The 17,403-nt window shown below is 35.6% G+C and overlaps 2 long non-coding RNA genes across 2 annotated transcripts; one reads left to right on the top strand and one right to left on the bottom strand.

The window, feature by feature from the left end:
- Nucleotides 1-2,683: 2,683 nt before the first annotated feature.
- Nucleotides 2,684-7,345, bottom strand: LOC121109481. The gene is made up of 2 exons (XR_005849079.2): nt 7,249-7,345; nt 2,684-3,016 (listed from the first exon to the last, which is right to left on the bottom strand). It is a non-coding gene; the product is annotated as an uncharacterized LOC121109481 (long non-coding RNA).
- A 53-nt stretch (nt 7,346-7,398) lies between these two features.
- Nucleotides 7,399-17,154, top strand: LOC121109480. Its single transcript, XR_005849080.2, has 4 exons — nt 7,399-7,794; nt 10,774-10,995; nt 11,087-11,200; nt 16,191-17,154. It is a non-coding gene; the product is annotated as an uncharacterized LOC121109480 (long non-coding RNA).
- Nucleotides 17,155-17,403: the final 249 nt, after the last annotated feature.

Raw genomic sequence — 17,403 nt, 5'->3', positions numbered from 1 at the left:
CTCCCAGTCTGTACACATATCTGGGATTACTCTGATACTTGCACTTGGCTTTATTGAACCTCATGAGGTTCTCGTGGACCCACATTTCAAGCTTGTCCATGTCCTTTGGATGACATCCCTTCCTGCTGTATCAACTGCACCACTCAGTGTCATCAGTAAATTTGCAGAAGGTGCATTCAGCCCCACTAGCTGCGTCACTGATAAAGGTGCTGAAGAGCACCAGTCCTAAGACAGACTCATGGGGGACACCGCTCATCACTTGCCTCCACCCGGACATAGAGCCATTGACCACAGTCCTCTGGCTGTGACTATCCAAACAATTCCTTATCTACTGAATAGTCCACCCTTCAAATCCATGTTCTTCAATGTTAGATAGCTATCTCACATAAGTTTTCCTCTTTCCTACCTCCTGCCTCCCTTCTGTGAGAAAGCTTTCTGCCCCTTCATGCGCACAGCCTGGGATCTTGCCAACATAACTGAGACAACAAGTCTGGAAATAGCCTATAGAACCCTGCTTTGCTAGACTGGAAACTTTTATATAAAATAAGCTGGAAAGATTTATAGAATGGATTGGCAACTGATTAACAGAAAAACACACCCTGGAGCCAAAATGAATTTTGAGTGCTGTGGAAGGAGGCCAGCTTGACTGCTCTGCAAACCAAAGCTATCCACAGCACAGGTATAGGATGGGCACTAACTCTGACAGCTTCTGCCACCCTTCCTGAGAAAATCTGACTACTCAGACAAGAAATAGTCCGTTTCTGTGGCCATTAAAAATTTTAAATTTTTTTAATAGAAGACTTAATAGCTAAAGAATAAGGAAATAATCTCACAATCACTGCATATATCTGGTTAGGGTAGACTTATTTTCCTTCTCTGAAGTGCATGGCAATAGTATGGATCATGTTAACTTTTACGTGGATCAGATGCATACAACCACTCAGATGTTTTTAATTGTTCAGCAGAATGTTTTTAAATAGAAGAAAAGTAATTTCAGGTGGCAAAAATTCACAAAGCTATCGGACTTCAGATAAATCATCTGTTACATAAGACCCTACCAAGATCAAAAGTCTTGATCTCAAACCCCAGGACAGCAGATATATTAAGGAAAAACAACAAAACAAAACAAAACAAAAAATCTGTTTCATGTCATGAAGATATTTTCTATTTAGTTATTTTCACTTACAGAAATACAGTTCTCCAAGTCCAAATGTATTCATAATATATCACAAACTTCAGGGTTTTTTGTGCCTGGTGAACTTCTTTATTTTCAGCAAATGAAAGTAAAAGTTTCAAAGCACTGTGACGTTGCCAGCAGCATTTTAGTAGCTATTATTTTATTTTGTGTTCCCACGTGTTCCCTCATTGCATGTTTGACTTTGATTTGCAATAGGATATTAAAATGGTGAGTGATTAAAGTTCACTGAAGATCTCATATATATACATGCATATACTTGTATTTATATACACACACATTTACTAAATTACAGTAGTTCAAAATCTGGCTTTTGTAATCCTGGTTTTACTACTGTAGTACTACACTTCTGCCATTTTCTCTTAGCAACTTCAAGATTAAATTTGTTTGAACTACTGAATTGACAACATTTTTTCTTGATTCTTTTTTTTTTTTGAAAATACTGTTTTTAACTGAACTGTATGTGAATAAAGTCAATACAGTGTTTTTCACTGAGAACAAAGTTAAAATTCTTTTAAGTTTTTGTTGCAAATTGTACCTCCATGTGCGTTACCACGCTGTTGAAGCTTTAAAAGAGTTTTACAAGCATTGCTTCACATTTTAATTTTTTTTTTTCCAGTGGAAAATTGGATTTCTAATAAACTCAGTTCTCAGTTTCATGTAAAATACTGACAAGTTTTAGTGAATTTTACTTTTGAGCAACTGATATCTGAAGAACAAAATATTCTTGTTTTCAGACAAAATCATAAAAACTTTGAGCTGAAGTAATCTGGAATGAGTAAGCCACTACACCAGATCAAGTAAATATTACTCTTTATTCCTTGGTCTGATCTGCAGTCCTTTTCCAAATGAAAAATAGACCATTCACATATGAATGCCATTATGTTCTGTTTCTAGAGCCTAATGTGGCAAACATATCACCACTTCAGACAAATACTGCCCTGAAACTGCTGGAAGTTATACAACATGCCTTATTTCTATGGGGCATGTTGTATAATTGCCTTCTATTAAGAGAACTAATCAGATATGTATCAAAACTTCACTGACACAGACATCTACCCAATAAAAGTCAATAATCAGTAATATCAGTAATATAATAATTGATATTTTCCATGAAAATAGAGTTGGATCTTACTAGCTTTTTCTTTGTTTTGCTTAGTTTAAAAAAAAAGAAAAATTGCAATCTCTCATTTTCTTTCATCTTTTCTCCCTTCTCTTTATCAGCCTTAATTGTTCCTAGATGTTTGTTATTGTGCAAAAATATTATCTTGGATGGAAACTGACATCCTCTCTGGCTTTGAAATAATCAGTAGATTAACTTCTGCTATAATTATTGAAGGCATGTTTGTAATTTCTGCACTTAGAAAAAGAAGTATAAACACTTTTAAGATCAATTTTCATTTCTTATCCCTCTCTCCTCCATATTAGGGTCATAGGATAGGTAAGGAACCTTCTGCTCAAAGAAGGATCATCCTGAGGTCAAGCCTCACTGGTTCAGGGATTTATTTATGTAGTTGGGTACTGAAAACATCCAAGGGTGGAAAGATACTGCACAGGCTCTCTGGATAACTTCTTCCAATGCTGTACTGTCTTCATGAGGAAAAATAAAACTTATGTCTAGTCTGAACAGTTCTTGCTTCAATTTATGCCCATTTTCTCTTGTCCTGCCGTACATCACTATGAAGAGCTCAGTTCTGTGTTCCTGGTGGCTTCCAGCTAGGAACTGGAGGATGCTGAGAGTCCTCACAAAGCCATCGCTTCTCCAGGATGGACAAACCCAGCTTCATCAGCTTTTCTTCACTTGATAAATGCTCCAACACCCTAGGATAACAGAATTATTAAGGTAACCTCTAAGATCATCTAGTCCAGCCATCAACCAGTCACCACTATGCCCACTAATTCATGTCTCCTCTGTAGCTGTTTTGCAATTGAGATAATCCTGGAGACTGGTGGATGGGTATTCCCTAGAAAAGGAGGATTAAACCTTCTCAAACAGGGATGGACTGGGAACCTAGGTCTTGCATTTCTCAGGGCCTTTTTACTGCCCTGCTATTATAGAGTGGAGCGGAGATAGAGGAATACTGTGTCCTCTTAAAATAAAATAATCCTAACACTTCACTACATAAAATATCAAAATAATATTCAAATTTGAAGTTTCAAATTTGAACACACTTTTTCTGTCCTTTTATGGTAGAGGGGATAGCAATATTTACTTCAGAAAAATGTATCATTCCAGAGGAAATATTGATACAGGTTCTCTGACATCCAAAAGTCTATGCTTTTCAGGGCAGGGGAACACAGAGTATCAGTGTCTTAAAAATTAATTAGGAAAAGATATAGTTATATGCCTCAAATATGTCTTGCATTTTTTTTCTCATTTTAAGAATATAAAAGGCAATGAATGAAATTTGTACAAGTTACTGAGGACAACAGAATAAGTTTTTGTTTTTACTGTTACTTAATTATTTAATTTAACATAGTATTAGCCTTAGTATGAAGCTTTACAATTTTTTTTCATTTCCAAGTAGCTTTCCTGTTCATATATAAGAAAGTGCATCTAAACCAATAAAGGCTGGTTCAGGAACTGATGGACTCATTTGCATCCTGGCCAGAACATCAATCAATAGCTTTCATTTTGTTTAAAGGCCAGGGGCCAAATTAGAGTTTGAAAAGTCCTTGTAAAACCTTTGGGTAATTTTGAGATTGAGTCTAATGAAAGATTAATGAATACAAGCATCCATTTCTAGCCCATCTATTTACATATGACTTCTACCTTCAGTCCTGCTGAGTGGCAATCAAAGTGAATCAGTCTGTTTCTGCAGATAATGCTGACTAGCTAAGAATAGCTTCTGCTACTGTAGCAGTCTTTTCATGAAATTATTTTCTGTTTTCATCATAAACATAGAAAGTCTGAACTAGGAAAAACAGTGGATACAGTTTGTCTATTTATCACTTATTAAAGAAAATTACCATAATTTCCACCCTAAGCATAGGATTAATAGCAGATACCTAGCTGTGGTAAATATCCCCACATGATGGCTTGTCTAAGCTAAAGACACAGAGGAAAATTTCCATTGGTGAATAAAAGCACAGCATTCTCTGGATCACAAATGATATTTCCAAAACCAACAGCTGAGTATATTTGGCTACATGATTTTTTTTTACAGTGGTAATGACTTCACTGAGTAACCTGAAGTTTTTGATTCTATTTAATAAATGAAGTTAATTAATTTCACTTTTCTAGTATGATTTGATCTATAGAGGACAATATATATTTCCATTCCCTCTAAATTAATTACTTTTGTGAAACACTTGATTTGTTTTCTCAATTAAGGAGGAAGAAATACTCCTCGTCCAAAATTATGTTGCCAGACTAACAGCTCAGTTTTTGTTTTCATATGAAATGAATTATTTTGTAGAAAGATTTTATGTGGCCCACAAAAAGAATAAAACATCCATTCCGATGAAAGTTGCTACACATTTATCAAAGTACTCAGCTTAACTTCAGCTTTATCAGAACCCTTCTCTAAATTTCTTTTAATTTTTTTATTTTTTTTTTTACTGTGGAAATATTACTTTGATACTCAGAAATGTGTGAGAAACTTTTATTTTTTATGCTATGTTCTTCTTTTTCTTTGTGTCATTTTTGTAGTATAAAAATATTCCTAAAAAAGTCTTACAAAAGTTCCTCCATTTCCTTTCACTTTCATATTTTTAACTTCAGATATAAAATCAACCAATATTCAGAACACACTTTTTCTCTCCCATTCCGTAGATAAGTAAATAAAATATATTTGTTTTGTCCTGTCAAATTCCTGAGTGTTTCTGAAGTGTACTTCTGTCACCCCTTCTCTTTCAATCCAGCTGTGAAACTTCCAGTCAGTCTTGTTATCTGTGGATTATTAATCTTAAAGGCTGAAGAATAGCTGCTGCTTTTGTATAGGCAAACCCTTTCAGTGTTAATGGATAGTAATTACAGAAATCACTGATACTGAAGAAGTAATTTTACAGAGCTCTGCTCCAAGCTATTGGAAGCACACTCTATCCATAAACATCAGGATTCAATGCAAAAGTAATAACAAATTCTCTGAGATAACTTCTTGATCTGACTATACATCTTGAATTGACCAGTAAAAGCTTTTCCTAATGCTGTATGCAAAAAAGCAAAAGATATATTCTCCTGCAGCTGTGTAGGTATGGAATAAAATTTGGACTTGTTTTAGGTTTTCTTTTGTTTAACAGAAGGATGGGTAAAAAAGTTGTTTTTTTTTCCTTGTTGTTAATGTTAATAGCTTTACTTTTAATGTGAATTCTAGAAAATTCAAGATGTTCTATGCTGGGCTTAAGAAAAATTACACTTTAATGTAGATATAAGATACATATGGAGGAAAGGTAAAACAGCCAGTTCTTGACATGCCTATTATGCATTTAAGTGGAATTATTTCTGAACTAAGATATAGATTTGTACAAGCTTGTTATTTTGGTCAGTGCTAGTAGACTGACTAGCACACTAAGGACCTAATCAGTGAACGAAGATTTAAGACACCATCTCACTAAAAATGGTAAATTGTAATAAGTACTTTGACAATTAGAATAATGTACTTTTAGACTTGGTACTGAACCAGACTTACAAATGTCTATTACTATAGTTAAGAGTTTAATTTAATGAATGATTCATCTCTGTTAAACTGGATAGGGTGCTGATGAAGAAAAACCTTTCAGAAAAAAAAAAAAGAAAAAAGCCATAAATAATGGTGGATGGATTATATTAATTGATATAGATGCTCACATTTGAAACAGGTACTTTCAGATGGATTACTACGCCTTTGTTGTTACATCAAACTTGATAAACACCTGGATGGCACTCCAGATGGCCTCAGAAAATTAAAAAAAAAAAAAAAAAGAATCTCATAATGATCATAAACATTGCTAAAACTCCAGTAATCTCATTGTTCTGCTGTAACAATCTGATCATGGGTTCTACCAAATTGGTGACATATTTATATGTAAAAATGACCCAAATCTGTGGCTAAAGAGATAGAAATTATACACAACTTCTATCCATACATCAAAAATAATAGGGGTCATATGGTACTTCTTGCGACGAGTAATACACCAATCCTGAATGTACTGAAGTTTAATGAAAAAGTAAAAAGCACGTTAAAGATAATATTCCCATTCAGTTAGAATTTCAAAGTTATGAGCACAAAGGAAATAACTGCAAGAAAGGTGGTCTAGTTTGAGAAATAACACTGCTCAAGGAGCAATTGTGTTAGTTTTGTTCTTTTCAGTCATAGGCAGGTGAATGACCTAACTGTCCCAAAAGGAATCTGAGCATGGTAGGCAACTAAGGACATTTGCCACTGTTTTGGTTGGCCTGACTTATTCCCCAGCTGGTTGCAGTAGCATAAGCAGAGCTATTTTGGGCCCCACCCACAAGTCCTTCCCTTTAAAGCCTGCCTCACTAGATTGGCCAGCTTGCTGCCAGAGGCTGCCCGGTCTCTTTTTGACAGGTGGATCCCATCCTTCCCTAACAGTTTGTAATCTTTATAGAAAATCCCATTGTCATAAAAATCAAAACTCTTATGCTAGCACCAACCATGCAGCCAAAAATTGATATACATTATATATCTACTTCTGGCTTCCTCCTTTCTCCAGCTGGGAAAACTGAAGAGAAGGCAACTTGGGCATGAGTGTTCTTCACTTGCATTCTGAGGGCTTTATAGTTTTCTTTCATTCTGACCATGCTCTGACTTCCAGTGTCATTCATGCCCCTATGAAGGAGCAATAGTGAATAGTAGCCCGTGCTTTTGGCAAGCTGTGGCATCCCCATGGCAGTGTCTTGGATCTTGACTTTCAGGAAACAGCAGACCTCCCAGGACTTCCTGTCACTCTGGCAGAAGGGAGTCTCAGTACCTTTTAACAGGGAGTCACCCACTACAAGCACACGGTATTTCTTTTTACAATATCCACTGCAGGCTGTCAATACAGATGCTTCTTGCAGATCTTGGTCATGAGCGTTATGGGTGTCTATAGCTGCAAGAGTTTCTTACCTGCTTTTGCTAGCTACACTAGAGGGTGGGAACTGAAGTGGACCTCTGCTGTTGTGCGTCACCATGTACCAAGGTGCATCCTTCTCAGTTGTTGTCCGCTGCTGGAATATGATTATACTCAACAAACCTCGTAGCCTTCTATGATGTCATCACTGGCTGAGTTAATGGGGGAAGAGCAGTAGATGTTGTGTACCTTGGTTTCTGCAAGGCATTTGACACAGTCTCCCACAACATCCTTGTTATGAAACTTAGAAAGTGTGGGATAAATGAGTGAATGGTGAGGTGGACTGAGAACTGGCTGAGTTCAGAGGGTTGTCATCAGGAGTGCAGAGTTAGAGGCCTTTAATTAGCTGTGTTCCTCAGTGATTGATTCTAAGTCTGGTCTTGTTCAAGATCTTCATCAACGACCTGAATGAAGGGATAGAGACCACCTTCAGCAAGTTTGCTGGTAATGCAAAGCTGGAATGAGTGACTGACACACTAGAAAGCTGTGCTGCCATTCAGCAAGTCCTGGACAGACTGCAGAGTTGGGCAGGAAGGAACCTGGTGAGATTTAACAAGAGCAAGTGTAGAGCCTTGCACCTGGGATGGAATAACCACATACATCAGTACAGGCTAGGGGATGACCTGCTGAAGAACAACTCTGATGAGAAGAACCTGGGTGTTCTGGTGGACAACAGGTTGGCTGTGAGCCAACAGTGTGCCTTTGTGGCCAAGAAGGTCAATGGTATCCTGGGGTGCATTAAAAAGAGCATGGCCAGCAGGTTGAGGTAGGCGATGCTTCCTCTCTGCTCTGTACTGGTGAGACCACATCTGGCACACTGTGTCCAGTTCTCGGCTCCCCAGTTCAAAAAAGACAGGGATCTCCTAGAAGGAGTCCAGCGAAGGACCACAAAGATGATAAAGGGCCTGAGGCATCTCCCTTATGAGGAAAGGCTGAGTAATCTGGGTCTGTTCAGCCTGGGGAAAAGAAGACTGAGAGGAGATCTGATCAATATTTATAAATATCTAAAGGAAGGTGGGAGGCAAATGGATGAGGCCAGGCTCTTCTCAGTAGTGTGTAGTGATAGGATAAGGAGTAATGGCCTAAATTCTGGAAACAGGAAGTTCCATACAAACATGCACAAGGACTTCTTTGTGGTAAGGGTGATGGAGCACTGGAACAGTTTGCCTAGAGTTTGTGGAGTCTCCTTCTATGGAGACATTCAAGACCTGTCTGTGCTTACATGTGTGATCTATTGTAGGGTACCTGCTTCAGCAGGAAGGTTGTACTCAATGATCCCTTGAGATCCCTTCCAACACCCTGCAATTCTCTAATTCTGTGATTAAACAACTTAACTGTCTCTCTCTCATCCCCTCTAATACTATGCAGACTTTTAATTGCTTCTTGCAGCTCATCTTCTTGCTGTAAAAGGTGCGACAGAGTGCTGCTCCTAGCACTCAGAAAAGTATCACCTTGAGCCCTACCTGCATGACATTCCTGTGCCAGCTAATTCCTTAGCATTTCTGACTTTTTTTTTTTTTGCCACTATTCTTCCTGAGATTTATCTTAAAAAAAAAAAAAGCACTGTTCACCCAATGAGTGATTTCAGTAACTGAAATAAATAAGGTTTATGAAAGTTTTGTTCTGTAGGCTATGTAAATGAACTTGACCAAATTCAGAGCTCTACAATGTCAACATAAATGTCTGACCTTTTTCCTATGCTTTTTTTTTTATAATGTGTGGATTAAAAATATGTTATTCGTGGTCGCTATTCATCTCATGTCAAAGTAGGCAACCAAAATAAATCAAATGAATTGTACTCAAAATTGGCTTTTTTATCACCGAAATAAAGGGACATCAGAGTGACTACCTCGGATGTAGATTGCTACTAAGCAGATATTTAAAACTTGGTGAGATGAATCTCATCACATCAGAAGATGAATACCATAAAAAATGCCTGTTTAATAGCCAGTCTTTAGAAGAGGTTGTGATACTCAATATTTTACTATCTGATTTAATTAGACAAACCAATTATAACTTTACAGACTTCTGCAGTTCCTGTTTCAATTGTCCATTCTAAAAAGCTTTTGTATTATAATTTATTTGCTAATCCAATAAAAATCATTGCACTTTGAACCCTGTTCACTTCTCCCAAAGACTGTTTTAACTGGAAAGCTTCCTCTATTCATTTTTTTGGCCCTTATGATTGCATTAGTCCTGCATGTACCTATGTGAAAAAAAATCATAAAAATAAGAGGTGTAAAAAAGCAAAAATAGAGATTTATTAGCAAGTTTTTAATGTTACTAACTTCACAATTTTTAGTTTTGAACAGGAACTAATTTTTAGAAAGGGATTTATGTATAAGCAGTATATATTCAGCAATACATATTTAATCTCATTTTACCCAGCTATAAGAGGCATCCTATCTAAACAGATAATTAAACTGGTTTATCACCTGCTACGGGTCTCATTTAAGATGATTTTGCTCTTTCTCTCTCGCTCTGTCTCTCTGTTGCTAATTGGAGCTGTAATATCTCTGCAGAATAGAGTTAGAAATACCTTCCTTTTCCTCAGGAATGGTCATTTTGACCCAGAGCAGTTCTTTTCTGTGTAGCTTAAATAATTTTGCATGTAAGTAAGTGCGTGGTTGGAATAACCAGTCATGGATGGGGACTTCCTAAGCCAGTTTTCTCACTGTAGACAATGTGAGATTTCATAGTGTTATGCTGCTGCTTATGGCCCACCTATAGTCAGTAACGATAATGGTTTCCAAAGACAATTCATTTCAGTTATTTTAGGCACTTAGCATAGGGTGGTATCATCTTTGGCATCATCCAGAGACATTTTCTGCCTACATTATTCAAGACAAAATCTAGACAACCACATTATGTGCAGAAGTTTTGAAGAGCTGAATTTAAGTACCATTTAATACCATTCTAAATAATTAAGTACTTAATTTAGGTATGTATGCTTGGGGGTTTATGTACAGTACGTGTCTATACATTTGAAAAAGAACCTTTGCAGTGTCTAGTGAGTCATACATATATTGACACAAACAAATGTAGTAATTATTTGTATGTTCAAGTTTTTACTTAACTGAAGAGAACTACTGAAGCAGTTTGGAAGACACTTGGTATTTTTAGCTTGTAAACTGAACAGTAAATTACTTTGAACAATAAAAAACACTGTGGGAACTGAACCTATCAAGACCAGTGCTAGACTCTTTCTGAATCTTGAGATGAAAATAGAGAACTCTCCTAGGAAAGAAGGCTGTGAGGCCAAGACATGCTCAGCTTTGTAGGCTGTTGACACTGGGTAGCAAGGCAGAAGAAACTGATATACAGCTCTCAGCATGTGTACAAGAGGTCATTAATTCTTTGTACTACTTTCATTGAATCTCCTACAGTCAGGGGCTCCTGTTAGTTTTCCTAGCCTATCTCTACATGCCAGTGTCCTTTATGATATTTTCTGTTCTTCTTTTATAGCCTTTCCAAATGTGTTGTTATCATTTTCTGAATTATCTGTGGATTTTTATTGAAAGGAAACTAAAATCAGCTAGACTGGACTCCCCAGAAGAGGCCCTTGACATAACGAGCTGAAGATAAACCATCACCTATTTCCAAACCTCAGAACCTAACTGAGTGGAGCTTCAGGCAGGGAGCAGAGCTAAATGGCTAAACCAAATCTCCATTGCATGTACAAAGACAGATCTTCAGTCAAATTTCATAAATGGCAGGACAGTGGTTACTCTTCTATTGTAAGGGTGAGATTAACATTCTGTAAATAATTGTTTAAGATTTGATTGTGCAAGTCCATTAGTGCCACATTAACAGAATTCTATTTTTTCATTACAGTACATTGGTCCTGATCTGCAAAACAACCAGGACAACTGAATGGGAAAAAAAAAAACACCATGAAATAGCTTTATTTTCCGGGGCCTGTGATAGCCATATTAACATTACATTAAGGTAGTTTTTTACATTTAATTGACTATACTTCAGTGAGCAAAGATTTAATGTCCCTTGAGGAAAATATTGACCTTTGTTTTGTCACGGTCAATAGTTTATCTTACAGGTCAAGATAATTTAAAGATCTCACACAAAGTAGATACCTAATTTTTATTTACATATGTGCAACTTATAGAAGTGCATATTTAAAGTGATTACTCCTATAATATAATAAAGTATAATTGCAAAAGACATTTTTAATTCATTTTTCAGTTCATCCATAGTAGTTTTGTCAAATATTTAATGCTCCATAATATCATCTTTTTAAATGCTCAAGGTTCAATCACACTAAAAAAAATTACAAGAGCACCATAAATGTTCACACCTACAAATATTCTATATACAGACTTAACTGAAACCAAAGATAACCCGATTCATCTGTTTTCTGACTCATAATAGTGCCAGATATGCGTTCTCCTGTTTAGCTCAAAAATCTATTCTCAAATGTAGAAAATTGTGATTTTCCAAAATTTTATTTTAATATGATAATTATTTGTGATCTAGTATAATAAGTGCTAAAACTGATGGGTAAATAAATAAGATCATTGCTTGCACGTGGAAAGGCTATACAAAACTATGTGAGTGACCCTGTGGGATTTGACTGTACTGAAGTTGTAGATGGGTGTTTTGTTGTTTTTTTTGTTTTGTTTTGTTTTGCTTTGTTTTTTTTTCTGTTTTATCTTCTCACTGTAAGTTGGATGGGTTCCAGGCAGCATTTCATATGAAAATAAGAAATGTCATACATTGCTATAGGCAATACTTTAGTCCGTTAACTTAAATTGGAAACTCTTGGATTGGGACTTGAAATGCAAGTGAGCAAACAATGTTATTAAAAATACTGAAATTATCTATTTAATAACTTCAGAAGATTGTTATTCTTTCAATTTGTCATTGAGAAACAGGACTAACTTCCCTAGAGAGTAAAACTGACTTCAAGAATTAAAAGAAAGTTACAAAATGTGCATGTATTGTCCATGACAATAACTTCTGAGTGGTGGTTCTAACTCTGCTAGCTATGAGTCTATATATGGATATTTGCTTCTTCAGACTTGTTGAAAGGGAGAGCTAGAATTTGTTCATTCTTATAATGAAATTGAGAAATTTGTGATTCAAAATTTCTTGTTTTACTTCTGAGATGTGCTCCAACATTTTAAAGTCAAAGACTACCTGAAGAAATGATAGTGAAGATTTATTTCACAGACAACAGCTGACTTTTATTCACAGACTTGATCCAGAATGTTTTTATTTAGACTTTATGTCCCGTTTGTCTCATATGAAGCAGGACAGATTGTTTTAAATACAAGTTATGAAGAATAAATGGTCTTAAAAGCTTCTGAGAAAAACTCTGCCCTCAGAGAATTATGAGGTTAGTTCTCCTGAGAAACAAGGCTAAAGAAAAAAGGAAATTTGGCAGTTCCTCACAGAAACACTATTAAGATCACAATCACAAACTATTCTTATGCAAGAGATCAGCTTGGCTAAATCTTCTGCTTTTTATTAATCTCAAACACAGAAAGGAAGCATGAAGAAAGTGGAAACTAGGTCAGTATATCATCAGGACAAGAATAAAAGAACTGCTTAAGTATGTATGGACAAAATTAGAAAAGCTAAGCCCTTAAATACAGTACAACCAGAAAAGAGCACAAAGAGGAAAGGGAAAACATCTGTAAATACATTATTAGCATGTGGAAAATCCAGTGGGAAGTTGATTCACTACTAAGTGGAGGAAACTCAAGTCACAGACGTAACCACAAGGCAGAACTGCCTTATGATTTTTCATTGCTTTAAGGCTTCAGCTGCAGTAAGATGGTCAATGCACAGCACCAGTTTAATGATACTTTGGACTCCTAACAATGAACTAAATTGAGCGTGACTGGAACAGTGTTTAACACCTTTCTGCTTCATATCCCACCTGTTGATATCTGTTCTCTTTGTCAACCTGGGGAAAGGAATGAGTTCTCAGTATGTCAGAAAAGATAATCAGAATGCCTAGTTTAATTAACAGGAGGAAAGAAAGAGGCAGAGAAATAAATGGGAACAGAGGGAACAAAAGAAATGTAGAAAGAGAATTACAGATGAACTGGTTGAACTTAAGTTCCTGGAAAAATGCTGTGACAAATAATCAAACTATCCATAAGCACCTTGAAGATAACAAGGGAGATGAACAACAGCCAACAGAGATTTGTCAAAAAGCATCAAATCAATCTAAATTTGTTTTATGATAAGGTTGCAGATCTTGTGGACAGAAGAAAAGCAGGAGTTGTAATGTAGATTAACTCTAATACAGTTCTTGTTTCTCTCTTATGTGGCATTCTCATTAACTAGCTAAGGAAATCAGGTCTAGGGGAAACTTCTATGGACACGAAAATAGCTAAAAAATTTCACCACTGTGTTTGTCATTAATCTGCAGTCTAATTGGAGGAATGTATTTACTGAATCTCTGGAGGACTTTCCTGCACACAGAAACGTTTGTTACATTCAACTACTTTAATTTAATATGCACTGATGCAAGGCTCTGAACTTAGCTGGAAAGATCAACTGAACGAACTGACAAATGAAACATATGCAGAGCAAGTGGTATAGTAGGATTTTTAAGGAAAGATCTAGGTTGTTGGATCATAAGCTGAATAAAATTCAGCTATCGTAAAAAAAAAAAAAAAAAAAGACCAATTTTATCCAAAGATTTACAAGCAGGAGCACAGACTGCAAAGCATGTATAATTTCTTCATCCTATCCATTGTTGGCTAAGACTAGTTGGACTAATATATCTGGTCTGAGACACTGGCAATGGATTGACAGTTCAGAGGTGAGCAGCAAGGACTATTGCAAGGTACAATCTGCCAGGAAATACTGAAGAAAATAGAGCTGCTCAGAATAAAGAAAAGACTGAGTTAAGATATGATAATAATCATAAAGTATGAAAGACTGTTGAAAGCCAAGAGAAAATAATTTGTTCTCCTTATCCAGTGTAGATACAATGTAGAGTGTTTGCAATAGTACAGATCTAATATAGTCCTTGGGAAGACACTTCTCAGATGCAAAGCAAGTATTTAAGTGGCTTGTACAAGGAGGATATGGAATCACACTTGTTTTCTATGAATGTCAGTAGTGACGTAAATTTTGTGCATCCCACCTTGAACTAGATAACCTCTGAAAGTCCTTTGCACATCTGTCTCTTCATGAGGAGAGTATATCTGAATTGGGGTTGAAGGCCAACATAAATCAGTGGGAAACTGAACACAGCTCCTTCTGATGAGAGATGCATGCAGACTTCTTTACTTTAAGTTACAAGTTTCTATAAAGAACAAAATGGAAAGAGAAGATCTTAGGAAGATATTTTCTAGGACAAATATGAGCAGTTTGTACCGATATTGATAGGGAATCTGAGGCTAAAAATTGCAATAAATATTTATCTAGATATATTATATATACATATATAGATATTATATAGATATTATATATCTAGATAGGCATATATATAATCATTTTAAGATTTTAGCCCTGTGTTGCTGTATGTTGATGAATTGCAATTAAAATATTTTTCATACAGTACCATTGGTTACATAATAAACAGTATACATTTATTTTTAATATGTATTTTTTTATGACAATGGTGCAGGAGTAGACAACATGAAGACACATTTTGAAAAAATGTTTTTCTTACGTAGAAGATTATGAATCCTTCTGAGTTTAACAGCATTTGGTGTAAAATATAATTTGAATGTTGTATACAACATAATTAGTGTAATTTGTTTAGCACTGTTTTCATTTTCAATCTTCTTGATATCTTTCTTCTGAGAGAAATGGGAATGTTCTGGCAGCAGAAGTTAAGGTTTTCAGTTTATATATATACCTTAGCCAGCATAACCTCACTGATAGTTTTTGACTGAAATGCCTTTGTGTATGTGAGTTCACTGTCTAGTCATTAGTTTAGATATTAGGGTAAAACTTATTTTTGAAGAGTATCACTTCTTTGTGTAGCTGCTATGTTCATCATGCCTACACATTATACACTAGCATTAACTTCGTATGCAAAGCTTCATTAAAAATGCTGTCTGAAGCCAACTTTATCATGATGAATGTTATTACTAGTTCAAAAAACTTATCCCAGAGCCCAAGGTTATAGTATTTTCCATCTGCAACCATTTATTTTCTGGACAGAGACAAAATAATTTCCTGGTGCTGACAATCCTATCAGCACCAGTTTTGCACAAGTAGTTAATTGAGATAGTAGAAATTTCATAGGATTTTCCTGAAAAATAAATATTTCTTGTGATCTACTTCTATCATTTCTTATATATAGAAGTCCCAGGATGGGCATAGTAAAAATCATATCTACAGTAGGTGAGGAGCTGTGTGACTTTTCTTCAGAGAGATTTGCAGTGCCTTCTGTATTATGACTTTAATTATTTATTTCAGAAAATACTGATTATCTGTTCTGAAATTAGCAGGGTTTTTGTTGTTGTTGTTGTTTATCATTATTATTTTTAATAATAACTAATAAAACAAGAAAGTAGAGGAAAAGCTTATAAAAAGTCTTTCTCTCAGGGCATGGTTTGCAAGAATTTTTGCTTCTGTAGCACAGCTGGATTCAAATGCTCCTGTCTGTCCTTAACCATGGCTACTACTTTCATCACAGAGTTTTCTGATCCCTTCAATACACTCCAACTGTTTGAAGAGTTGGATTCGTAAATATGAGCTCTGAGGTAATCTGGATTAAAAATAAAGAGTGAAAACAACTGGTTGGAAGTCACATGAATTCTTGTGCTATACTGGTAAGACTATAATTTGGTCATTACAATGATATATTCACTTCAGTGGTGATTCACTTGCCTTCTGTCTAGTGTACTGGCTTCCAAACGATGTAAAGAATGAAGACTTACATTGCTAATAAGAAAACATTTTATTTAAATAATTTGCAGCATGTGACTCTCTCTCTCTTTCTTTTCAGGTATTCTTTGCTGTTCCTCTTCAGTCTCTCTCCTTCTTATGGAGCTAACCACAAGGGTAGTCATCATGAAGCAAACAGAAGATTTTTCATTTTTACCCAGAATTTGAACAAAGTGCCAAAAAAGCCAAAATGGCTGTTGGCTAAGAAAAAAGCTAAACTGACATTAGCAAGCACAAGAAAGACAATAACACAGAAATGTTCTACTGTTTTAGGTATAAGTTACCAGGTTGGAGAGATTATTGATTATTTGGTTTGCCAGTTGTGTGGAAAGAAATTCATTTCTGCACTTAATTATGTAAATGTCCTGAAAACATAAGTGAAGGATCTTTGAAACGTAACTCAGGTTCAGTGTGTTGAAAGCTGTAGCAGAGACCAAGAGAGGCATTGTAACATGTTATACAATTTTGATCAGAGAACCAATATTTTCTAGCAGGCTATGCACTACCATGGAAACTTGGAAGATCTTATTTTCCTTCTTGGCACTAATGCTGACTCACTGCATTGGACTAAACAGGCCATTTAAGTATCTTTGACTCTGTTTTCCTATCTGTAAGAAAAAAGCTTATGGTATTTTCTAAAAATAAAAATAATAATTAAAAAAATTACAGACTAATGAAAGCACTCCATCAGCAGAAACTGTGAGTACTAATTATCTAGCTGAAATTATATATGAACATTTAGTATGTACCATCATCTGTTTTCTAGGACAACTGTAATGTTGTTTTTCAGTTTGTCTTCTCTCAGCACTGCATCATTGTCTAAGAAAGCAAACATTTAAAGTTACTGGTATCAAGCCAGGAGCACCTGACTGAGCTTTAAAATGCATTGCTATGAAGGATGACAGAGCTACAAGATGATGCTGAAAGACTTCGGACGAATGAACTATAAAATATATTATTTTCTTGCAATGCATCTTGTCATTGCATTTTTTGCTCCTTTTACAAAATAAAATCTTTAATTCCTACATTAATTTCTTTCAAGGGAATAAAAACAGTCTCAGTGCTCACAGTACAATAAATCCAGTGTAAGAGTACTTGGTACTAGTTTAAGATCTCTGTGACTACACTATGCCACTGGTCTGGTGTATCAGCCTGTCAATTCAGACTTCCTCCTGAATTTCTGACAAGTAAACTTTGTCTTGGATCAAGTGATCTCCATTCTTTAGTATAAATGACATATTACATATTCTTTTCATAGATTCTTTTCTAATCTA

The sequence above is a fragment of the Gallus gallus genome, chromosome 1, assembly GCF_016699485.2.
Source record: "Gallus gallus isolate bGalGal1 chromosome 1, bGalGal1.mat.broiler.GRCg7b, whole genome shotgun sequence".
NCBI classification, from domain to species: Eukaryota; Metazoa; Chordata; class Aves; order Galliformes; family Phasianidae; genus Gallus; species Gallus gallus.
Note: the sequence above shows the minus strand (reverse complement) of the source record. Positions and strands in the feature narration are given on the sequence as shown.